The sequence below is a fragment of the Convolutriloba macropyga genome, chromosome 14 (assembly GCF_964194025.1).
Source record: "Convolutriloba macropyga chromosome 14, txConMacr16.3, whole genome shotgun sequence".
Classification (NCBI taxonomy): domain Eukaryota; kingdom Metazoa; phylum Xenacoelomorpha; order Acoela; family Convolutidae; genus Convolutriloba; species Convolutriloba macropyga.
The window spans coordinates 12,462,599-12,488,623 of record NC_134481.1 but is presented as its reverse complement, the minus strand read 5'-3'; the positions used below and the strand labels follow the sequence as shown (position 1 = coordinate 12,488,623).

The 26,025-nt window shown below is 37.1% G+C and overlaps 1 protein-coding gene across 2 annotated transcripts in view; it reads right to left on the bottom strand.

Annotated features, from left to right (window-relative positions):
• Positions 1-26,025, bottom strand: part of LOC142352999 (uncharacterized protein C05D11.1-like) — a 354,622-nt gene that overhangs the window by 35,474 nt on the left and 293,123 nt on the right. Inside the window, exon 1 of one of the 2 annotated variants that reach the window (XM_075405176.1) lies at positions 16,100-16,109. The exons of the other annotated variant lie outside the window; for it this stretch is intronic. The gene's annotated coding sequence lies outside the window, so the exon portion shown is untranslated. Of the gene's footprint in view, positions 1-16,099; positions 16,110-26,025 lie in introns of those variants that run through there. 2 annotated transcript variants of the gene reach the window in all.

The window sequence follows — 26,025 nt, the reverse complement described above, 5'->3', positions numbered from 1 at the left end:
AGCAAAGTTGTTGGAACAACCAGACAACACAACAGTTGAGGATTTATGCCTCTTGGCTAGGAAGCAACTCACCATCCACGATCTTTGCAAAAAAGAGGACTATATTGACGGAGCTTTTAACGAAGTGAGTCCAACAATTTCAGATAATTTGATAAATGCTTTATCAAAACTTAGCCAAACGCAGGAATCTATGGAAAATAAGCAAGTCGAGGAGCAAAATATACGTTTCGATGAGCAAAAATTTTCACAAAGTCAGAATTTTGGAAATCAGTTTCGGGGAAATGGTTTTAGAGGCTCAAATCTTGGACAAAGAGGTTCATATAACAACTCAAACTACCGAAGTCGAGGAAATTTTCGAGGCTATGGTAGATCGAGAGGATACAGAGGTTTCAATAACTTCAACAATCAGTTCCCATTCCCTGCTCAAAATAATTTCCAATATACTCCAAATGCTCCACAGTTTGCGCCGACTACGCCGCAAAACTTTCAACCGATCCAAGAACAACAAACAGCAAGTAATGAGCAACCAGTTGTTCAAGTTTTTCAACCAATTGAGGAAACATATGTTCCTGTTACTCAATATGCCCAAATCATTTGCCATATCTGCGGTTATCCAAATCATTTGGCAACTAATTGCTCAATGCGATCACGTGGACGCAGAGGTGGAACAAATTTTCCGTTTCAACGGTCTTCAAAAAACTAGATAAGCCACAAGTTCCATTAGATACCAGCTCATCAAATCAATCTTTACATGTAAATACTTCATTAGACTCAGACATGCAGATTGAGGATAATATTTGCGCAGTAATCCCTCTAGAAGGAGAAACTCTCTCCTATGTTAGAATAAAATTTGATAATAGTCTTCGCCGAAGAGCTTTAATTGACTCAGGATCTTGCTCAAACGCTATCCCATTATCCTTATTAAATGAGTTCGAGGAAAAACAAATTTGTTTTGAGGTAGAAACTCCCACTTATAACACTGTTAAGTTAGCTTCAAGTGCCCCAGTTGTAGTAAAACGGCAAATCAAAGTAAAATTCACAATTGGCAATCATCTTTTCAGTGATAGTTTTTTTAGTTCTTCCAACAATGAATACCGTCATTTTAGGAAACGCTTTCTTCAAGAAAAATTTTATCGACATTAGTCCCGCTTATAATTTATTGAAATTACCCTAAATGACAATACAACTTAATGAATTAAAGCCAAAAGATAAAAAGAGGCAAACATCTAAAAAACTGAAGAAAATTCCCCTATTACTGAGTAAAAAACACGAACTACAGCCCAACTCACATCAATTGCTTGAATGTTATCTTGACAGACACAAGAGCTTTCCTAATTTAGAAATTTGCAGTGGAGTAATAATACCTTGCACTCAGTATGAAAACGAAACGGAAATAGCTCTAACATCATCCTTGAGTACATTAGATGAGAAAAGTAGAGTTTTTATTTCAGCACTTAATATCACTGACCACAAAATAACCCTATGTGTTGATTCAAAAGTCGCTTTTTTTGAAATTTTGAATGAAAAACAAACAGAAAGGCTAGTTAATGTAGACCCCCAGCTTATTGCCTTGGCAAAAATGAAAAACCGTGATAACTTGGAAGCTGAAATTAATCAACTTGTTCAAACAAAAAACTTTCAGCCTCTGAATCAAACCAGACCAAAACCAGAATATGAAAAACTTTGGTTTCCGACCCCTGAAACCTGTGACAGTCCCAGCAAATTGTCTCCTTTGCAGCGTGATATTTATGATCAAATTCTGCACTTTCAAAATCTTGAAACAATTGAACCCAAGAATAACGCAAAAGATCGTGACCTTTTTCTTAAAAAGTTCGATTGGCAAAATTCTGTTTTAACCTTTGAGCAAAATTGTCAGGTAGAAAAGTTACTGGTGGAATTTTCTGATATATTTGCTAAACACCGTTTCGATGTAGGTTATAACACAGAGTTAAAGATCAAACTAACACCTGAGCATAACCTTCCTGTTTATGTTCAAAGTCCAAAAAAGCCAATACACCTGAGAGATTAGCTCACAGTAGAACTTGCATTGATGCACTACTATAATTTGATCACGACTTTATCACATTCAAAGTACAGTAGTCCAATATTTGCGCAACGCAAAGATTCTGGCAAACTGAGAATTCATATTGACTTAAGACGTATCAATCATCTCTTAAGAAAAGACTATATCAATAGTAATTTTCCAATCTCAAACATGAGCGATGCTTCAAATCACTTTGCAGGGAAATCCTTATTTACAAAACTTGATTGTTCGCAGGCATACCACTGTGTTCAAATGGCGGATGATCTTTCAGTCCAACTTTTAGCCTTCAATTTTTCCTCTCGCACCTATGCATACAAGTGTTTAGCACAAGGTCTAAGCAAGTCCGTGACAGGATTCAGTTCATTTATCAGGCACTATTTAGATTCTTGTCTTGCAGCAAACATCTGCACTCAGTATATGGATGACATAGGAAGCGCAGTGAAAAATTTTGATGAGTTGATTCCAAGTCTTAGAAAAATATTTGAATGCATAAGAACATCAGGTCTTAAACTCTCACCAAAGAAATGTACATTTGCCACACAAAAAGTCAAGTTTCTTGGAAAAATTATAACACCAGAAGGTATACAACCAGAATCCAAAAGAATCGAAAAGTTTCTCAAAACAATCAAGTTACCCCGAACACCAAAACAGGTAAAGCGTTTAGTTGGTTTTGTCCAGTTTTGGCGTGATTTTATACCCAATTTGGGAGATAAACTCATGCCCTTCTACAAGCTACTGAGAAAGGACATTGAACCTGTCTTAACAGAGGAACACGAAAAACATCTTGAAAAAGTCAAAACCGATCTTGTAAAAGCAACCGATTTAACGTTAAGATTAGCTAAACCAGGAATGCAGTATGTTCTACTCTGCGATGCCAGTTATTTTGGCACCGGTTTTGTACTGATGATTGAGGATTATGTTAAAAACAACAAAAATGAGAACAGAAAAACTTATGCGCCAGTGGCGTTTGGTTCAAAACTGTTTAATAACGCTCAGCTCAAATTCCCAGTCTACTATAAGGAATTTCTTGCACTTTGTTTTGCCCTTGAGCATTTTTCTCATTATCTTTGGGGTACGGAAAAAGCTGTAATAGTCCTTACTGACAACAAAAGTTTAACCCAATTTTTCCAAGCAAAAAGTATTCCACCGTCGCTATGGAATTTTCTTGACCGTGTTTTGTCATACAATCTTGTTATCGCTCACATTCCTGGCAGAGCAAACTACGCTGCCGATTTCCTTTCGAGGTCGCAAACTGACCCATCGCAAACAATGAAACTAAAGTTGACGGATAGAATACCAATTAGAGAGATAGAAATTGAGTCAACAGCCAAAACGCCTGACGTATCACTCAGTTCATTGGCAAATATAGAGTGTTTACTTGAACAAAAAGCAAATGTCAGCATTGAAGTGCTTGATAAGTTGAAGCAATCTGGAATACCAGATGGAATTTTAAGACAAATTGAGGAGCAAAGTTCAAAAACCGACGACGATGAAATACAAACTTTCATTCGTTTGAAACCAAAAATTCCAGAACTCAATGCAGTTTTGATGCATGATCCTGCCAATTTTTTGCACGACTTGACTGAACGCTTGAATCCTATCGACCTTAAACATGAGCAGTCATTAGATGAAGTTATAAAGCGTGTTATCTTTTGGAAACAAAATAACACTGTTGAGGATATCAAGTACGCATCATTCGCACTCAAAAAATACGCTAAGCAATTCAATAGACTAACAATTGAAAATGATGTTCTGTATCGACAGTTTTTTGATGACACTGGCAAAGTTCTCTACAACCAGTACTGCCTGCCTAAACACCTTTGGAAAGAGATAATCTATAGATTGCATAATTCAAAAATTGCTGGACACATAGGAATAGTTAGAACTGCCCTTGAGTTCAGAAAAAGATTTTACTTTCCTGGGTTTACAGAATATCTTCTAAATGCTGTCAAAAATTGCCTAACATGTATACAGACAAAACTCATTTCCAATAAAGCGCTAAAAACATTTTTGCAACCCTTATCATCACTACAGTCCTTTCCCGGGGACATGCTTCAAATCGACCTAGTTGGTCCACTTCGTGGAACTATTTATAAGCATGCTTTGACTGGTATTGATGTTTTCTCCAAATACCTTTTTGCTGTACCACTCACTAATGTAAGCGCACAAAGAGTAGCACAATAGCTCACATCAATATTTTTCCAACACAGTTATATACCGCATACGATTTTGTCAGACTTAGGCAGTAGTTTCGTATCCGATCTAATGCACGAGTTAGCACAATTGCTTGAAGTAAAGCTTAAACACGCCACACTTAAGCACGCGCAATCTGTAGGTGTTGTTGAGAGAGCACACGGAGCGCTGAAAAGAATTCAAACTCAATACTAATGAACAATGGTCCAACTGGCACAAATATAAGCCTCTGGCAACCTACATTCATAATACCTCATATTATTCGTCAATAGGTTGAACACCCACATCAATTTTTCACGGTCGTGAACCGATTAAACCCTTGGATGTGAGGTTCAACAATAAAAATCTGAAAAATCTTGATCCGAAATCTGACTTTGTTATCCAATTGCAAGATGCTATGCAGCAAAAATTCTCCGAGAATAGGTCAAAATTAATACACGCTTATCATAAGTGTCGATCATACTATCACGAAAAGGCACTTTCAAGCCCTCTAGCACTTAATTCGTTTTGCCTGCTACTTAACCCAAAGCTCATAAATCAATCTGACTTTGGATATAAATCAATGACTGTTTGGCTGCCGTTGTATCGAATTGAGAGAGTACTAACAAATTCAAACTACCTGATTCGAAAGGTTGGCACTTTGTTCACACAATGCGTACACCGTATAAGACTTCGACCCTATACAACAAACGTGAAGCCATCAGATCTTGATGACATTGATCCGAACAAATTCGTTCCTGATCCTCTTTTGGGAAAAAACAGACAAGAACCAGAATTGTTCGATGAACAAATTCCAAAACTGCTTGAACACCTCTTTATTGACGACGTGCCACAAGAAAATCAAGAAGATCAAACAGAGCAACCACCTGCAACAGTCACACTCTCTTTCGCAATGGCCGCAGAAGGAGCACTGCCTGCACCTGCTGTAGCTCCAATAGTTCCCCATGTCCCTGCTCAGCCTTTTCAACCGGCAGAAGACGCTGGCGAAATACAAGGAGAGCAGATGGCTAACATTCCAATAGAAGAAAATGACGAAGTCGTAGACAACTTTGCCGAACTTCCATTTTTCCCAGAAGTCAATAAAGAAAGTGAAACTGAACAATTTGAACAATTCGACGGCCAAAACGCAGACAGAGAGCCACAGCAAACCACGACAGAGCCCGCCAATACGCAAGAGGAAGCACAATCCGATGAGTACGAGCAAACAGAAACACCAATATCAATTAAGCGTGAAACAGGACGCAATTTATTTGAAGACAATGAGAAACAATCAAAGACCCAACCTCGAAAAGTACAATTCAAAAAAGGAACACGTTCTCCACCACCTGCTAACAAGGATCACCCGCATGTGATTCGTACAATAGATGGAAAGATGTTGATTCCACATTCGCACTTGAAGCAATCGGAAAAACAAAGTAATATTGAACAGTCATATAGAAAAAACATGGAACGTCTAATCAAAAATCCTAATGCAGCTGAATCTAGAGCAACAAAACTGGACGTCAAAAGAAGCACAGAAGTGAAAAATCAACAATTAGGCGAAACTGATACACCTGGAACAAGTACTTCAACTCCGAGAACAGCCGCAACAGCAAAGGAACTGTCGCCGATCACAAAATTAGCAGTTGGTTGTAGAACCAGAATAAGAAAAGCAAAGGAGCAGAGTAGTTCTAACAGCTTAAACACACTTGAGGAAAATAAATTGCAGGTTTATTACCAGACATCAGATATTCGACACTTTACAGACACAATAGTTCAAACAACTTCTAATGAAAACAAAGTTCACAACCTAGAATTTTTCAATATCAATTCTTTTGATAACGTAAAAGACACAAGAAGTTACGCCAAAGGATCAGTGATATCTGTTTTTGATAACCTTCAGAAGCGTTTTGTCTTTAACCTCATTGTTAGAGACACAGAGTTCGAACCAGGAAGTTATTCAAACCTGATATCAGGCATAAACACATTAAAGTTTCACATTCAGGACAAAAATGTGGAAAGAATTGCCATGAAGCAGCTCGAATCCTACTCGGGTCTAGATTGGGCTCACGTCTGCAAGATTATTCTAGGTATTTTCAGCTCGTTATCACTTGAAATTCATTTCTTTGTTTGAAAAAAAATCTCCAATTTATTTAGTCTGCGACCTTATTTTTGCATGTAGATTCGATTCCGATAAGTTTGAACTGATTTGGAAGAACTTTTTTTCTGACCTTTATCTCATTGCGCTTTTTATATTCACCTAATTCTTCGAGAAAAAATGCACTTTTTGCCACTAAAAACCGTCGAAATGATCACCTGCAAAGCTGTAGAGAGAAAAACCGATAAGGATTGAGTATTCTGAGATGTCTTCAGTGTTTCTTCGCAAATGTGATGAGATCAAAACTGTTGAGTTCAATGAAAAATTTGAATTTATTCAATATGAGTTTCTCATAACTCAACTTTCAGTCCGAGTCACTCCTCAAACGCTTCGCAGCGCGAGGACCAATTTCTCCGTTGACTCCGGAGGAATCAAATTCACCTTCAGTACTTCAATTCAAAAAGATTAATTTTTCAAAAAAAAAGAGTAAAAAAAATAGAGAAAGACATACTCTCTTGACGGGAACTCTAGTAGGGGTTCACAATGGTAAGCATTGCAATGCTCATTGTGTTTAACATGCAGCAGAAGTGCTGGACCCCCACTTTGACTTGTTGGAGAGTGCATGTACCTCTCCCAACACGAAACAGAAGAATATTCCCAAAAGACGTAAATGTCTAGCCCCAATAGCCAAGCCAGACCAAGAATCTAAATTAATCACCAAGTTCAGTGAGCTAGAATGATCAAATGAAAGCAAAAAAAATTAAACTCGAACCCAATGTTCTCCTACAGGGCCTACATTATCCCGATTGTGGGTGATCTCGAAGTCATTGCATAACACATGGTATTTGAGAGCACAAAAAGATGAAAAAGCCTTGCTCTCCAGCATAAAAGTCCCTGTAGCAATCCTCAATTTATTGCAGGGAGAGGATTTCTTAGATTTTCCTGCACTCTTTGACTTCGCACCTATATAAAATGTAGAATTTTTGAAACAATGATGAGTTTAAAAAAAAACAGCAAGCTGATTAACCTGAACGTTTCCCCACAATCAGATAATAAATGCTAAAGAAAATACACTGTCCATGAACCTCAGCATATTTTGGTTTCCCGGCTGGTTCCGGAGTCCCGAGCTCACGAACAGAGTTGGTGTATTCAACCGCATCTTTCACAAAAGTGAAACCAAACTGTTCACACCAAGCTCTCTTGCGATTTTCCGAAACAGCTGTACAAAGAAACCGCCTTTTTTGGTTCTCCTCAGTGTAACAATGAGGACAGGTCCTGACAAACCTGAATAATCAAAGCTCCAGTTTACGCAAATAGTCAACGCTTTCTCTACTTTTAGAACAATTTCCTTAACTCTTTTAATGCAGTTACTTTTTGTTATAAAAAATCAACTTGAAAGAGAACTCACTCTTCTACAAGCCGAGTGAATCCCCCAAGTTTCGGTGGGTAGAACCAAGATTTTCCCGTCAACACCTCCCGGAGAGACGAACGAGTCCTCAGATGGCTAAACCCCTTGTAATGCTCATCTCGGAGAGCTGCTTCAACTTCTGCAAGGGTGGGAACCACCGAATGATCGCTTTTTGCGACGAATTTGCCGTCTTTCTCTTCAAAAAAACGATACAAGTCACGGAACTCCTTTCGTTTTTCATTCGCCGTAAGAATGGTGCTGTTAGTTTTGCGCGTACGCAAAAACAATATTATTGCCATAGTTAAGAACTCATCCATTCTTACTCTGAAGAATATAATCCGTTGAGTTCACGTAGCCTTTTTGATTAAAAATTATAAAACTGCACAAATTAATGCACAACTGCATAATTTGAAACTTGTTTTTCACCTTACGCCACAGTCGGCGGTACTGCTTTGAACTGAATCAATTACCTTACAAACCTACATAACTTGTGAACCTGATAGTTCCCACACCTAACGCCATAGTGGGCGGTACTGTTAACTGACAATATTATGATAAAAACCTGCATATCTTTTCTCTATACTAAAACCTGTAACACTTCTCATATGACTCCACTCCTGAAACAAAGTCACAAATGTTCACATGTTTAGAAAGATGAAGCTTGCCACGTTATTCCTTAAACTCATCCTAATGTATATTCATACTGCTGGATCATCAGAAGAGCTCAACTTTGATGACGTACTCGAAAAAGGAATAGTTTTCAACGAAGAAACGAAAATTCTCTTGGCTGAAAAGTTCGTCCCTGTTCAATTCATGGTTCCATTTCCATCGTACAACTTTTCCTAAAAACCAGAGTTGAATACATTACTCAGACGCTTGAATGACATGTGGAAATTACCATCAATCCAGTGTCCACTTGATTTCTCATCCAGTTTTAATGGAAATGCCTCATCTTTCAATGTTGATTGGATCTTGTCAAAGATAGAGAGAGAAGTCAATAAGTCGAGTCTCGATGTTCAACTTATTCGAAATGAAACTTCAACCTTTCTCCAAAACGGTGATGAAATCAGAGGAACAAACAGCCGTGTTAAACGAGGAGCACACGTCGCAGTCGCCGCTATGGCTGGAATCGGGCTCTTTGGTTCTGGTGTCCTCATGGGAAATGGAGGCGGATGCGGTCTCTCTGGCATTTTTGGATCATGCCAGGACAGAGCTAAAGAGAATGCAGCTAATATTGATCGACTATACAGTTTCACATCATCACTGACGGACTACGTAATGCAGATGAAAACTGGAACAGATGAAAAGTTTTTCTTAGTTGGGAATGAATTGAAAGAGATTAGAGAGACACAAAACCAGATGATAGAGACACAGAATAAAAATTGGGCTATCATCGAGGAGCAATTTAAAGTTTTCGAGGGCAAATTCCACATTCTACGAGACTGCACCCAAATGCTGTTCTCGAACCAACAGCTCAATTTCAACTTCGACACAGCAGCTTTTCTTCTCTCAATGCTCTATGCGGACGTCAAAAGCTATAGAACAGCTCTCTACACGTATCGCATGAATGTCCTAAATACCATCCCAACGTTACTACAACAACATTTACCAATGTCCTTGGTACCCAAGGAATCTCTACTTGCTATACTGAAATCTGTCGCTGCTGACCAGTCTTTAAGTGGTAGCAGATTGTCGTTAGCCATACCTCCAACAGATTTATTATCATATTATGATGCAAAACTTCTTCGAGATGTCGTGACTTTGGATGAAGGACTAGTTCTTACACTTGCCATTCCGTTGGCCTCACGACAAACTGTTTTTTCTACATACCAGGCTTAAATAATTCCGATGCCACAGCCGGAACCTCGTATGGCGATCCGATGGGTCATCGAAGCGCCCTATCTTGCCATATCAGAGGATCAAATGGAATCGGTAACACTTTCAAAAGATCAGTTCGAGGCATGTCTAGGATCAGCTAGATACCGAATATGCCATGAAACTATCGCAACTCAAACGAATCATCCTTCTTGCCTGGCAACTCTTTTCGTTAGTTCAACCCTGAAAGCAGCGGAGACTTGTGACACGTAAGTATTTTACCTTCCTACTCAAGCGAATGCTGCCAATTTAGGATCTGGCATTTGGCTAATCACTTCGGCTTCAGATGCTTATGAAATGCGTGAGTACAGTCTTGACTCTGTACATAAGTCATGGAACCGAATAATCCCAGGATGCAAGATATGCAATATAACAGTCGAATGCAACTATCAAATAATTGTTGGAGAAAATTTGAAGATTCGATCCGATCTCGAGAGCTGCGACCGAGTTGAAGCGAAACTTATCGACGTTAAGCTACCAGATCCCTTAGAGCATTTGATGAGCGAAATTCCACAAATCGATCAGATGCCCTACTTCGGGTCTCGAACAACAGCGGGAGTAGAGCTTCTGAGAAAAGTGAGAGCAGAGCTGATTCGAAGCCCAAAAATAAAGTCAAGTGATGACTTGGTTCAGATTGCAAGACCAATCACTGCTGATATGAGAACGTTAAAGCCTACACTTGTGTCTGAATTCAAAGAATACGTCCCATTAAAATTGTCTTTGTCGCTTACAATTATTGTTTTCATTGGGAACATCATTTTACACTTTTTGTTTCTCTATCTTTATCACAGATTTAAGATCATTCGTAAATTTGTTCCATCATTCCTCAAATCAAAAAATGACGACATTGGTGTCAAACCAGTCATTAGTGTGAAGGACTACATTGCTGCTGATGCCATTCCACAAAAATGGAAAGACAACTATCACATTCTGACTGAAGCCACTAGACCGAGAAGTAAATCTCGCTCACGCACATCATTATCTACGTTGAACAAAACCGTAGAATCAAATTCAGACCCATGTCTCTCACAAACTTGTTCTCAACGCAATGAAACTGATCTTTGAATTAGTGCAGTTGTATTGTAAATTATAATATGCCCTACCAAACTGAAGAAGCATTGGAGTACCCTTACAGCAGACCAATGATTCCTCTTATACTACGACGGATGTCTTTTCATGAAACTATTATTCGGTTGGAGTGGAGCAATGTCTCCGGATCTAACCATATGCTACTATTGTTGCACGATTATTTATTCTTTTCTACTCGCATGTATTCTCTCTAACTGGTATGGAACTGTGGCAAACTTCTACTCTTTTACGGATTTGAGCTTCGTCGCCGAATGATGGATACCGAAAATTTTCGAGCCCGGAAGTCTTCCTGAGGAGGGGAGCATGACGTAGCTCAAACCCAAGTTTAAACTTTGACCTTTTAGTGCTATTTAACTAACTCTTATTATGCCATCATTTTGTTCACACTATTACATAATTGAACTTTACTACTGAAATCCAATCAATTTTGGAAAAATCTGTCTTATATTTGCTTATATTTGAATGTAAATAAGAAGATATTAAAATTGTGACAGACAAAATAGTTGCTCGCTAATAAACAGTTGTATTACTGAAATAAAGTTTTTACCAGAGAAGATCTTCAGCTGTCGAAGTGATTGTCGACTCACCCATTCGAAGATCAAAACCGCTAAAGCTATCCAATAGTGAATAATAACAGAAAAATCGTTAAGTTGTAATAGGTGCTCAGCACAATTTTCGTTCGCTAAATTGTTGAAGCTGTAATGCTGTGAACAACCATCGTTAATTCAGCAACGTATTCGTTCTTGCCAGAAAAGTTGTTATTTGAAAGAGTTTACTCGAGTAAACAACTCAATTTGATCAATTAGAATTGCTTTCAACCAAAATGAACAACCATTAGCGAAAACAAAATATTTGAGCACATGATACCCAGTCTAATATAAAAACAAAATTAAATGCATATGCGGGCTATGTTGTTCCGGTAATAAGCTTCGCTTTCCAGGTCTGGTGTGCAAACAAAACTGGAATGAAGTTTAGTTTGCACAAGATCTTGCCCCTTTCAATAAATCTCAGGATCTTGCCCCTTTCAATAAATTTCGAACATCATGACGTCCTTCTTTTACTGTCTTTTCTCAAAGTGAATTTTGGTATCGATCTACAAATGAGAGTAAACTCAGAGAAAATACTATGACAAAAGCGAGACAACAGGATTTTATAGAACACGCACCAAACTATTTCTATTTGGTAGTAGAAAGGGGGTTTGCTCTTAAGCGACGTAGGCCAATCCTACTATGAGACATCACAGCATCGTATATAACTTTAAAGACAAGGCACTATAGCTCTTTTAGAGATGCGTCATGAGAATTGAATTTCCATATAAATTAATTTGTTATGAATCTAGTCTCCCCTCCCGCACTATGGCACTACAAGAACTATCAATGTCAGTCGGCCGTTTGGAACCACGGCACCCTATGAGGCATATGATAGCGCTGCCCAGTAGAGCAAAACTTATTCTCGTGCGTATGTAGGAAAAAAGGGACGAAAAAAACGCACGAAAAAGGCTGACGAGAACTTTTGGACAAAATCCACATTTCTTTTAAACATAATTTCTAAACTGACAAGCCCATTAGCATGGGAAGTCAACAAATATCAATTAACTAAGATCTACTGGAATTACTTTATCAAGAGTTAATCAGATGCAAATTCATGTTCGTGGACATTCATGTTCAATTGCGGACATTGCAACCCAATCCAAAAAGTCAACTTAGCTGTGAAGTGACGGGCCCAAGCACCAAATCAGACTGATTCACAGCCAAAACTACTATTACAAATGTAGAGAGACCCGGAAAAACAAGCAACTAATCTCAAAACAAAAAAAAACAGATATATTCCGTACTGAACTCCTGAGATAGTAAGGCACACCCCGCTATGGATAAAAACGAAATTATTTTTTAAATCATGAATGCATATAAAGCACATTTAGTAGCAAACCACAAGTTAAGGTAACATATCCAACTCAACGCACCCAATCGAACATACTTACCGAAATATTACCACAGCAAATTGAGTTTTTTAATAAAAATTGACATGCCATGAAAAAAAGGTCTTAAACTGTCTCTGCCCTTCACGTAAATCTTCTCCACACTCGTTAACCAACGTACACGATCAAATTGGTTAACAGGCTCTCGATAAAATTGACATGCCATGAAAAAAAGGTCTTAAACTGTCTCTGCGCTTCACGTAAATCTTCTCTACACTCGTTAACTAACGTACACGATCAAATTGGTAAACAGGAATATTTTTGAACCACTCTGACAAAAAAAACAAGTTAAGCAGATAAACGGTATAAAAAGATGCAAGCAAGCATCTGATACCGCAAATTACATACGTAAAACCAAAGAAAAGATCGTGACCTGATGTCTTCCGCTCAGCTCTGATGTTCTCGCCATCTCTCTACCAGAAGATCATATTCATAAACACCATCAATCAAGATTTGTTTTATAAAACATCGGGAAACATTCTGCAACTTTTAAGGTGAAAAAATAAGACCATTTGAAATTGTGATTAAACTTTGACAATACCATCCAACCACGATGAAAAGTATACATTGAAGCTTTGAGTGAAAAACGTGTTTCAAGCAGTCTGGTTAAGTGACCTTACGCTTGAAAAAACCGCTTTGATTAATGAGTCCAGGGTTTATGTATCCCTTTTTGGCAGAAAACAAAGATTTTATGAGTGACTTGATAATGGGAAGTCAAATATACAGTTGTTCAGACTCTTCGCTGACCAAAAGGGGGATGGAGACAATCACTACCGTCGTGACGTTATAAAAGCATTCCACCGCCAAGTTCCTCAATGAAGTTAATTATAATGATTGTCAGTTTCAGCAACTCCAAGTACACTTTTCAGAATCGCAAACTTACATGATGATCAGGCCAGATCGGAGTTGCAAGAAATGGCCACTGCAAAACAATTTCGAGATTTCAAACTATTCAACCCCCAGAAAATCATTCTCAGGGCAAGTCAATAACATATGAAGATACAAGGAGAAAACGAAGACGCCTTAATATAAAAGCACAGTAATAACGATCGAACACAGCCGTCGATTCAGCTGAAATTAAGGAAAATCCAAATATATTTCTTGGCGAGAAAGGCCTTCCCTCCCAAACACTGGGGGAATATTGGCTGGTCCGGGGCCCTCCCAGCACTGCGTCTTCATAAAGCATTTCGAATTGTTTAAATCTATCAAAAAAATCAGACAGCATTAGAGGGAGACGTGTTGTGCTTCCAGACACTAGATATGAAATACAGAGGCAAAACTTTTGGTATAGGACTGGATTCAGAATAAACATCGTGCAAAGAGCTCTTGATTTCTTTAACCCGGAGAATCTGAAGAACAAACTTATTGAATACATGTGGAGTTATATTTTAATAGACATTAGACTGAAAACAACCCCTGTACTTGGATATTTATTTGTTCATGTACAAACTGTCGTGCCAATCTTAGATTGTAAACGCGGGGTGTGATTCCCCAGTGGCATATCCACGAAGTCAATGATAATAATAATAATTAGAAAACAAACAAATAATGACGACAGTAGATGAGTCAAACTAACAGCCTCCCTCCTTCAACCACAACTCCCATCGAGGCAACTACAATTTCGCGCAGCCTAAATGTCCTTGACCCACGAATGCAGAGGATAGGAATCCGCAGGAGAGCAAAGCTGATTTTTGTCCTTAAATACGATAAGATATCAGCATTGCAGTCCATTTTTCAGATGCCGAACGGCTGGAGATTGGGTTCGATCTCGACATCATGAGAGATATCACTTAACAAGTTCGCAAAGGAAACGCTGAGTTCATTATGTCTCATGTGCTTGAATCCTCCTTTCGGACAGCGGAGGGCATGTTCCACAGTGAAGTTTTCAATGCATGCTCGTAGTGATAGCATTTTCACTGCGTTAGCGAAGGGCAAAGCCATCACGATTCTCGATTTTCGTTAGGTCGAAGTGATGACCCTTCAATGGCATAGCGTTCAATCAGCTTGATGCGCCCATTTCACAAGCTGAGCCAAGTGAGCGAATCTTGTTCTTGTTCAATTCGCTCTTAATTTTTGTCTTCTTAAATTTGAAAGCAAGCTCTTTCTCCTTTCTTATATCATGAATATTTTGTTGTTTCTTTAGTTGGGCTCAGGGCAGAGGAGGTATAAGGGACTTGACAATTGATTTGATCGCTCAAATTCCTAAAGGCTGTGTCATCAGGTTTAATGATGTTCAGGTCAACCTCCCTTATCGGCAACGATAAGACAGCTCGGAGTTTTGGATTGTAGACGGGATTCTTTAATAGATTAGTTAAAAGCTCATCGTTGATCGATTTCTCAAATTCTCTTGAAAGATCTTCACAATTGGGTGCTCTACGTGCTAAGAAGGTCGATTTATGCTGAATTCCTTACTAAAGTTGAAAGGAACCCTTTGTTTTGTTTAATAAGCGATGACGCTTCTACAACAGAGATAAAAAGATTTATGTATTTTTCTGACAATAACCTAATCGGATTTTATTATGATCTCATTCTGTTTCGTTCGTCATCAATTTTATTGTTATATCTAAGTTTGTTTTCTTCAAAATCAGTTTTGATGAGAGCTTCTTTTTGTCCATCTAATTTTTAAGACACTACTTCTAGATAAAGTGAACGATTATTGAATATTTTGAGGAGAAAAATTGGTGTGAGCGGCTAGCTTTCTAATAATCAATTTCTGCTTATTTAGTGATCTTTCTACAATTTTTTTTCTGCATTATCAGAACCCTTTACACTACCAAGTATTCTACAACTGTCAACTATTTCAACTTCGTCTTGAACAAAAATTAGCTGTGCTTTTTCAAAAAGACGTTCTTTTGTAATAATGTGGCAATTGGTAAGATGGTAACGGAAAGAAGGACCTTGTTTTTTCATTGAGTCAAAAAAATTTATTAAGTTATAAAGAGAGCTGAAAGCGTTGCCATTTACCGCATATCATTTTTGATTTGTGAAGCAATTCTAAGGAAGTTCCATTAAGAGGATAATGGCAATTCCATACATCAAAATAGCAAGGGGGTTGCCGTGGGTTGTAACTTTCTGAGAGAACATTGATTTTTTGTTATTAAACAAATTCGATGGTTCTTGATATGAAATACATACAGAATGATAGAGAGAAAGGCATAAATTCTCGATGTTTAGTAGTGCAAGATCACGTTTGATAATTTGAAAGCATTTTTTGCGTCAATAAGCAAGATCGCCTCCGAATCTGGGCCTCCGAATCTGGGTCTCCGAAAACAGCTCTCAATGAAAAGATGATGTATTGAATTCCTCTTTTTTGTTTCATACATAGTTGCTGATCACCATCTAATAATTCATGTTCGGTTTTAGTTGATTTGGCTCTGGTTCTTACGATCATTCGCTTGAGGACTTCCCCAATTACTATAGGTCGTAGGTCGGGGTATTTAATAAGAGCTGTCAACCCACACTAATTAGAAGAATGAAGGAAATACAAATAACACGTAGCTATAAGTATTGCTATCTTAGCAATTGTTTAGCACAGATCAGTTGAAGACAATTTAAAGGATGCTAGAAGCCTGGGCTATTTGTTGGCATCAAACCAGGCAGGGCCATGAGTTTCATGCGTTGTCATGAAAGACCTTATAGCCATTGAGGCATTCATTTTTTCATATATGGATTGATGGCAAGGCAAACTTATTGAATTTTTCATTGCTAACTAGAAAATTCAAACTTGTTTTGCTTGGCTCCGGATGTTTCCCGCGTACAATATCAAGGACTTTTTTCTTGTCAACTTTGTCAATCAAAGTAAGTACAAGACTTTTCGCTTTTTCTGTAAGACTTCGAATGGCATCGGAAATTTTTCCTGTTGACATGTATTTATCAAATCTATTGTTTTCATCAATGCAGTTTTGCTGTTGTTCTGCTCATACGTTCCCGGATAGCTTTAGCTCACAAAAACAGGGAATATATGTCCCGTTTTATCCATTGATCTAACCGTCTTTTAATGGTTTTGCTGTTTGAGGCGTCGTCTTCCGTTCTTGTTCTCGCAAGAATGAGATGAGGCATCACCTTTGCGCAGTACATTGCCGTTTTTGCGTTAGAATCATTTGAAGTGGCAGCCAGGACTTCATTCAAAACATAGGTGGACTCAATTCTTGTTTTGTCTCTTGGTAGCGTAAAAAACATTGCTTTCCAATGAACACCTTGTTTGTAGATGTTCTTCACAAAATTCTTTTTTGTTTTCCTCCAGGTTCAGCCAGTAACTTCAAGGTTCACGGCAAGCTTCCACTAGAAGCTTATATTGTCTGGCTATTGAGCGCTGCATGGCTTAGAGTTGTTGCCTCTGAGATTGCTGTTGCTCTCGTTTCGCAGCTGACGCAGCGGAAGTTTTCATTGTGTTCTCGCAAAGCGCGGAGGCCACTACAATTTACGTGCTTGTAAGTGGCGCATGAGTAACACCAAACCCCTCCACTCCTGAGATGGTTTGAACATCTTGAGCAGTGTGACTGCTCGGACATGTGGATGGGATATAAATAAGAGACGCTGTTAGTAGTATGAAAACAAATGATTAACTAACGAGTGAAGAAATCAACAAGCAAGCAAATGGATGCCATAGAAAGAGAAATGTATACCATCTGTACAGAAAAGATTAAAGGGAAGATTGAAGTATGGGGACAAAATTTGAATGGTCGGATGAATACAACTATTAATTTATATATAAAGAACAAAATTAGGATTATTAATTTGAGTATTTATAAAACGATTATTTGTGGAGCCAATAGCTTTGGTACATAGTTGTTGGTACAGCCTGAGGTTCAAGCCCTATATTTATCACTTGTGTTTAATCCCGGTTTCAACTTGTTGATTTATATAACTTTGATGGTTATGAGTTTTTCTACGGGTCGACAAACAGACAAACCGAAGTTTCCATTGAATGTCATTCGTGGAGCTACCAAGTTCAACAAGGTGTTGACCCACCTGTGGATCCTTTTTTTAATGTTCTTATATCTTAGTAATAACGTGCTCAACATAGATGTATCCGCATCCATAAAACTCTACCTCATATACCACGAGGGCGTATAGGATTCCATCGAAAGCTATCTTTAGGTTGGAGATCTCAGTTTTCGTGTTACAAATACCACTTACAAGTTACTTAATTTCCATAATTTTTTCTGCAAAAAATTGTGTAATTTTCTTGTCTTCTAAAAAAACAGTTGGTTGATTATGAGGTCTATTGTCGCTTTTTGATGCTCTTTTGGTGTTGTTTTCAATTGATCTTTACTTCCAACAATTAATTTTTCTAAGATCTAATTTACTTTTTTTGAAGACCAAACATCTGGTTGTTGATTTTCGGATTTCTGATGCAGCATGCTCTGTTGTTTTTAAGCGATTGAAAGGCAACCAACTGGATGTCGCATTAAATACACAGTGAACCGTTCCGTGATTTCCCTTCTTCTTATTCCTAAGCGGTGCACAGCTGCAAAAAATCAATATTACTCATGTGACAGTTTTTTTGATACCAAAAACTGGTGTTTTATTTTCATTGCTCAAATTTAGGCTGACATCCAGAAAAGCCAAATCTTCTTCCGTGTCCACTTTTTCTGAGGTAAATTGCAGTTTTTTGTGCAATGACATTGCAAACTTTATGTACTCGTCCAGGTCACCAAGAACTATGCGGATATTGTCCTCCAACCGCCTCTTGCACAATTTTCTCCGCAAATTGCCCCTCTGTTTGTTGAATGCTGCTATGCGTACAAATCCAAAAAATATCCTGCATGTTGGCGTTATCCTCAATTTTTTTTTTGAATTTGCGTTTAACCAGTTTTTGCATGACTCACAGATCTTTTCACTTGAACATGGTTAATGCAGCAGCTGCGGTGGTTTGTCGGTAATGCATGCGAATATTAGATATCGTATCTTCAGAACATCAAGGAACAATTGCTTATGTTTTAATAAATTTCTAGTGATATATCTATATATAACAAGTATAAATAATCTGTCTTTGAATGGAGAGCAAATTCGACATGAAAGAAAGTTTATACTTCCTAAGGGCAAGATTGTTTTGATTGCAATATTTGTTGGAAACGATTTATACAAAGCGGCTTTTCCGAAACCAGAAACTACTGCAGAGGAAGTTGCGCCACGAATTGTAAATTTGACAAATGACCTTTGTATTTACCAACAACTTTTTTATTCTGTCCCTTTACCCATTTTTCCCATCTCAGAAGCACAAAGAAAAACTTTCACATTCATTCGAAGTACGATTTTGCCACACAATAGCGGACGATCACCTCAACAACATATTGCTTACTGCTCGTTGGGGATAAAAAAAGATATCAGAGCATTTCTGTCGCGAAAGTCAAAGACAAAGAGCCTGGTGCATTTCACCACAAAAATTTATCAGTTATTAAGGCAATTTTGCGGCAAAAAGTTTTTTTACACAAGATATTCAAAAGCTTTGCTAGAAAAAATTAATCTTGCCTGTGCCATAGTTCGTCGAGGTGTGAGTGTTGCTCCTTCACACAGTGATTCTAATTGTAGCAGTTGAAAGTTTTTCCGACACCGTTACTTGTAGTCTGTAATAGATCTTTTTTGTCTTCAGGAAGAGTATTCACACAACGAAGCTATTTTGCACTCTGAGAATATTTTTTTTTGTGCTGTAGATCTCTTCTTCAGGGATCACAGCTTTTTATCAATCAATTTTTTCCCTAAGAGCGCAATTCAAGAAGCAAATCATATCACTCAGTTTTTATCTTATTCTATATCGATCTCTGCAGTGTACCAAATTTTTAAAAAAGAACACGGTTGTCAAAAACACAATCCTCAAGCTGCAAGAAAGTATAAACTGCAAGAAAGTATTAAATAAATGTGAAACCGCGGTGACTGTGTAATAACAAACAAATTTAATATTACGATAAAAGATTACATCTGAAAAATTCAAACTGTAAATGAAACCAAAAACAAAAATAAGTCTGCTCTAACTAGTAAATCTCCGGGCATGGTTGAACCCTGATAGTTATTAGAAAATTACACAAATATCAGTTTGTTCTCGTACCAACAAACTTTGAGTAGGTTGCCCTAAAATTTTGAACGCCTATGGTAGATCGGTAGTTTATCGTGCATTTATAAACCGCCTCTGATAGTTCATACCACCACAGCTCAATAAATTTCAATTTATTGCTACTCAAGTTTCTTGGAATCAGTGAAAGTATGATGATTTTTAGAGACCTGAACGTCTAGGTACAAGCACCTAGGTACACTTCCACCAAAGACAGCGGAAGAAGAAAAAAACGCTACTATAATTTGCACGTATCCGATTAGCGCAACTGAGAACTGGATATTTTCCCCTGCAAAAATCTTACTTGAGTAAGATCTTTGCAATGTTGATAATCGTTGTCCCAAATGAGAAGTAGCACCACATGACGTAAACCACTTTTTCAACTGCAGTAGGAACAACACGGACCTGAAATTGACTGACCTGTGGGAAAAACCAGTAGAGACAGCCTAAATGGCTAGATTAATACCCTAAGTCCTACACAACCACATTGCACAGAATAGTCCCTTTTTTGCCCCCGTCCCCCGATGTTGACATAAGTCAAGTAAACCGGACACCGCATCACATTCACCATGGCATAGGTTCAGAAAGATCAGCGCACCACAGGAGTGTGAGGGAGAGAACACAATTTATTTGTATAGCGTGAGCATATGCTAAATATACAATAAGTGTATTTGATTTCTATAAAAACAAAATCTTTTTTTGAAGATTAACTGGTCACACTTTGTTTGAAGGGGAAGTCACGCCATGTGCCGGCTTCTGGAATGAAAACTGCTCTTGACTTTTCTATCAATTTTTTTCAATGGAGTTTTGAATTTTTGTAAACTTGCAACCGTTCCACTTCAACGATACATGATTATAGAATAATTTAAAGAAAGAAACGGAAAGAAAAACCATACAAAAATTATTTGGTTAGAGCGCTTGTTAATCCGATAGCTAGCCGTAGACAATTTAAGCTGTTGATGAAAGGCTTTTTCTTTGTTCTTGAAGTATTTGAATTAGTACGTTAAAATTTTCACTCAATCAATTCGTCATTCCGATTTTAACTTTAAGCTTTCTTAAATCATATGATAACTTGAAACTAGAAAGAGAAAATACATTCTTGGAAGCCCAATTTATCTGTTTCTCCGAAAATAGCACCAAAATTGAACTGAATTGAAAGAGATATAAATCCGAGTACTCTAAGTGAATGAAACAGCCGAGTACTCTAATGAAAAAACGAAAAAACAAGAGTAATTATGAGGTGAAAAATCTATGTTGCACAGTTTCAGTAGTTTTGATATCCATGGTCATCTTTTTTACAATTTTTTTAGTCGTGTTCGAAAACATAGATGACAGTGTATGTGAACCCCTAAAAATGGGTTTGATTTTTTAAATTTTGTTGTTCCAACAATTACAGTCTCAGGATCATTCATTCTGTTATCAATTTTACTTCCGGACGTAATAAACTCAGTTTTTGGCGTTCAAGTTCACCCTGTTGATACAAGAAATGTTTCCAAATATTCATTTGTTTCCTGCAAAACGTTTGAAGCAATATCAGAGTTTTTGTAAACACGAAACAAAAACCAATCTTCCGCATACTGCAAACGCTTACCGGTTTCACTTACTTGCACTGGGAGGTCATTTATATATAAATTCGAAGAAACGAGTTCTTGAGACTGTCCCCTGAGGGACACTTTGTCTTAGCTCAATCTAATTTGACAAGTACTCCATTAAAACAAATTTGTTGCATGCCATTCTTAAGAAAAATTTATATGAATTTTAATGCCAACATTTACTCAGGTTGTAATATTTTAAAAAGATTTGGTGGGACAGTGAGCCGAAAGTTGTAGATAAACCAAGCAAAACAGCAAGAACAATATTACCATCATCAATTTCTCGTTGAAATGATTCAATGAAAAATAGAATAGCAAATTGAAACTGAAATTAAAATAGTTTTTTTTGAAATTGAAATTGAAGATAGTTTACAAGTTCCACGAAGTCATCTTTTTGATAGATTGATGTTAAGACGGCTCCTTGAGCATATTAGAAAAAACACATTCATTAAAGCTTTGATTTATTTTGAACGTCAAGTAAGGGGCTAAAATTTGCTTACTATCAAAAACAGCCCAATTGGGTTCTTTACAGGGACCATTGGGTTTATTGTGATTTAGATCTCTGCTGATTTAAAAACAGTTTTTTTGTGATTTTGGCCACGACTCAAATGATGAGTTGCCAACTTCGAAAAATGATCTTTTGTAGATAAATGATTTTTACAGCTTGCATACTGCTCCCCATACATTATTGATAAAGCTACAGCGATCTTTAGCAATACTAAGGGAGATGAAACAGATCCGGGAGAACTTCTGCTTTTTCTTTCAATATATTGGACAATTTGTTTTGAAGCTACTGTGTCGTCACCAATTTTCTGGCGACGAATTCGCATATGCTGTTTCATGTTCAAGCAGTAAACTTCGGCATTCCTCTTCAAAACAATTTTCCTTTAGCACTTTTGAAGTTTTTTTCTATAAAAATATTTTTTAAGGTATGCATGCTTTTCCAATGCATTTGATAGAAGATAAACAAACATCTTCAATATATATATATATATCATTGCTTTTTGAACACCCTCATACTATGAGCCATGACATATCTGAAAATGATTTTCAAGACAATAATTTTATCAAACTTTTTACTACTGAATTTTTTAAATATTATGTTCTTCCCAGCACTCAACCCGCTAAACAATACAGAACCAAAAATGTAGGTTTGAAAAGTCTGTAGAATATAAAGCCTCTACCGTCGGCCACTTAGTTGGATAAAACCTTATCAATAAAAATTTTCTTCGTTTTATATACACGCGAAGGTAAATTTGAACTAGCTCTTGTAAAATCGTAGGGTAGAACTACTGAGTCCAGATTTTCATCGCAAAAGTTTCGATAATATATGCTATAATCAAACAATAGAATGAAAGAAATGGATTCGCAAGAAGAATTATCGATTTTATTCAACAGTTGCTTAAGAAATTCATTCTGATATAACTTGAAGGAGATTTTTTTTCGAATATTTGAGAAAAAGAAGTAGTTTTTGAGATAGGACGATAGTTTAAAGAATGTTTGATGTCAGCTTCCTTATAGATTTCTGTAATGACAACCATTTGAGCTTCGCAGAAAGAACACAATGATTAAGGCAATGATTTATTTTGAACTTCAGGTAGAGGGGCTAAAAACTGATTTCTATCACTAACAGCCCGATTGGATGTTTTACAGGGATCATTGGGTTTGTTGTGATTTAGATATATGGGGATATAAAAAAGGTTTTGTTCTGATTTTGGCCAAGACTCAATTGATGAGTTGCCAATATCAAAACATTGTGTTTCTTCATTTTTCTTACCAAAATATTCACCGAAGTTGGAGAATACAAAATTAAAGCGTTCTGCTTTTGTTGTCGTCAAAAGTCATATCTCTGAAGGATTTTTTTATTGCTCATTATTGCTTCCCCTAAACTTTACTGATAAAACTCCAGCAATTTCTAGCTGTGTTAAAGGAAAGGAAATAGTTCCAGGAGAACTTCACATTTTTCTTCCAATATATAGTTTGTTTTGATTTACTGTATCGTGACCAATTTTCTGGCAATGACCAATTTTCTAGCAAAACTCATATGCTGTTTAATGTTCAGGCAGTAAACCTTTGCATTCCTCGTCGAACCCAGTTTCCTTTAAATTTGGAGTTTTTTTCTTTATGAAAAGTATTTTTAAGGCGTGCATGCTTTTCCATTGCAATTGATAGAAAATAAACAAACATCTTAAATATATCATTGATTTTTGAACACCCTTATACTTTGTGTCATGGCATATCTGAAAATGACTTTCAGAACAAGCATTTTTTCATACTCTTTACTATCGCATATTTTTGATATGATGCTCTTCGCAGCAATCAGTTGGGTAAACAAAACAGAACCAAAATGGTTGGTTTAGAAAGGTCTGTAAAAGATAAATCCTCCATCTTTGGCCACGTTATCGGTTAAACTCTAATCAAAATGAGTTTTCGTAGTCTTACTTACACGCGTAGGTAAATTTGCAATAGCTATGGTGAAACCGTAAGGTAGAGCTACTGAATCCTGTTTTTTCTCTATGGTTAAAGTAACCTATGCTATGATTACTCAATAGAAAGATAGGAACTCATTCGCTAGATGAATTGTCTATATTATTCAATAATTGCTCAAAAACGCATCTATTATATTTCTAGGGGTTTGTATAGGATCATATCAAAAGCGTTTTAAACCTGCAGATGTTTGAAAAATTGAAGCGACATTCAGACCCCATTGATTCAATGACAATCTTTATATCTTTTAGTTCTTTTGAAGAAAATTTCAAGGGCAGAAGGAGCATTACATCAGCTCCTTTCCTTTTAAAGTTGATTGCACTGCTATAACAGCTTAACAGTTCTAGTATTTGAGTATTGGGAGCTACATTCCATAAAGTCCTTTGACCATTTGCTGTCAACCAACTCTTTGATTCAACCACAATGGTAATCTTCCCCATGTCATTAACAAAAGACTTCAGTTGCATACGTTTTTTTTATACGTTTTGAAAGTTAGTATGAGCAACGCTTAAATTTTGTTTAATTTCTCCGAAACTTTGGAAAGGTTTTTGTTAAACTAAAAGTAAATTAAGTAAAATTCTTAAAGTAAATTAAAAAGTTCTCATCAAAAATAAGATGGAATCCGGCTCAGAGAAATAATGGAATCAAAAACAAAAGCTGCTTAAGATACGGAAGAAGCTGATATAATGGCTGTGCAATAAATCCTCAGTCATCTTCAGTCAAGCCGCCAAATGCAAGATCCGAAAGGGAAACAAAAAGATAATGAGAATAGAATGAAAACGTTATTTCTCAGTTTGGACAATCCTTGGGATCGGAGACGGACTTTGTTATCGCTCTTCAAACATCAGGATTTAAAGAAGTTGTTTTCAAGCTAGGAACTCAGTGCAGAAGAAAAAAATCCAAAACAATTTTTTCTTTTTTAAAATGACGACTTCTGAACAAAAAAATATATCAAGCATCTTAACTGAGAATCCCAGACCTCAATTTGTATCACCGAAATAATAAAAATTTGATTATGTTGAGTATTACTGAATATGAAACGCGAGTAGAACCTATAAATAAATTGAAGTTTGCTAAACTACACAGTCCGCAGTTTGCTCAAAAGGTCCTGGCAAAATTGTTCCAATAACGCATTCGTGACAGCAAGTAACCACGACGTTTTTTGCCTGAACGATGCATGGCTCAGTACGGATGTATGCACAGAAAAACTCTTTTTAGCAATTTTCAAATTGACAGAAAGACTGAGAAACAAACTAGTAAATCTCCGGGCATGGTTGAACCCTGATAGTTATTAGAAAATTACACAAATGTCAGTTTGTTCTCGTACCAACAAACTTTGAGTAGGTTGCCCTAAAATTTTGAACGCCTTTGGTAGATCGGTAGTTCTATCGTGCATTTATAAACCGCCTCTGATAGTTCATACCACCACAGCTCAATAAATTTCAATTTATTGCTACTCAAGTTTCTTGGAATCAGTGAAAATATGATGATTTTTAGAGACCTGAACATCTAGGCGGCATTTATCACAGCTATCCTGCTGATCATAAAACATCCTATTCAACTAGTTTTGGTCCCATGTGACCGCAACTAAATGATACTTATATGGACGGCGTAAAACAACACATATTTAATTGAACAAAGACAGCAAGCACCTAGGTACACTTCCACCAAAAACAGCAGAAGAAGAAAAAACGCTACTATAATTTGCACGTATCCGATTAGCGCAACTGAGAACTGGATATTTTCCCTGCTAAAATCTTACTTGAGTGAGATCTTTGACAATGTTGGTAATCGCTGTCCCAAATGAGAAGTAGCACCACATGACGTAAACCACTTTTTCAACTGCAGTAGAAACAACACAGACCTGAAATTGACTGATCTGTGGGAAAAACCAGTAGAGATAGCCTAAATGGCTAGATTAATACCCTAAGTCCTACACAACTACACTGCACAGAATAGTCCGTTTTTTGCCCCCTTCCCCCGATGTTGACATAAGTCAAATTAACCGGATACCGCATCACATTCACCATGGCGTAGGTTCAGCAAGATCGCTGCACCACAGGAGTGTGAGGGAGAGATCACAATATATTTGTATAGCGAGAGCATATGCTAAATATACAATATGTGTATTTGATTTATATAAAAACACAAATAGTTTTCTTTGAAGATTAACTGGTAACACTTTGTTTGAAGTGGAAGTCACGCCATGTGCTGGCTTCTGGAATAAAAAC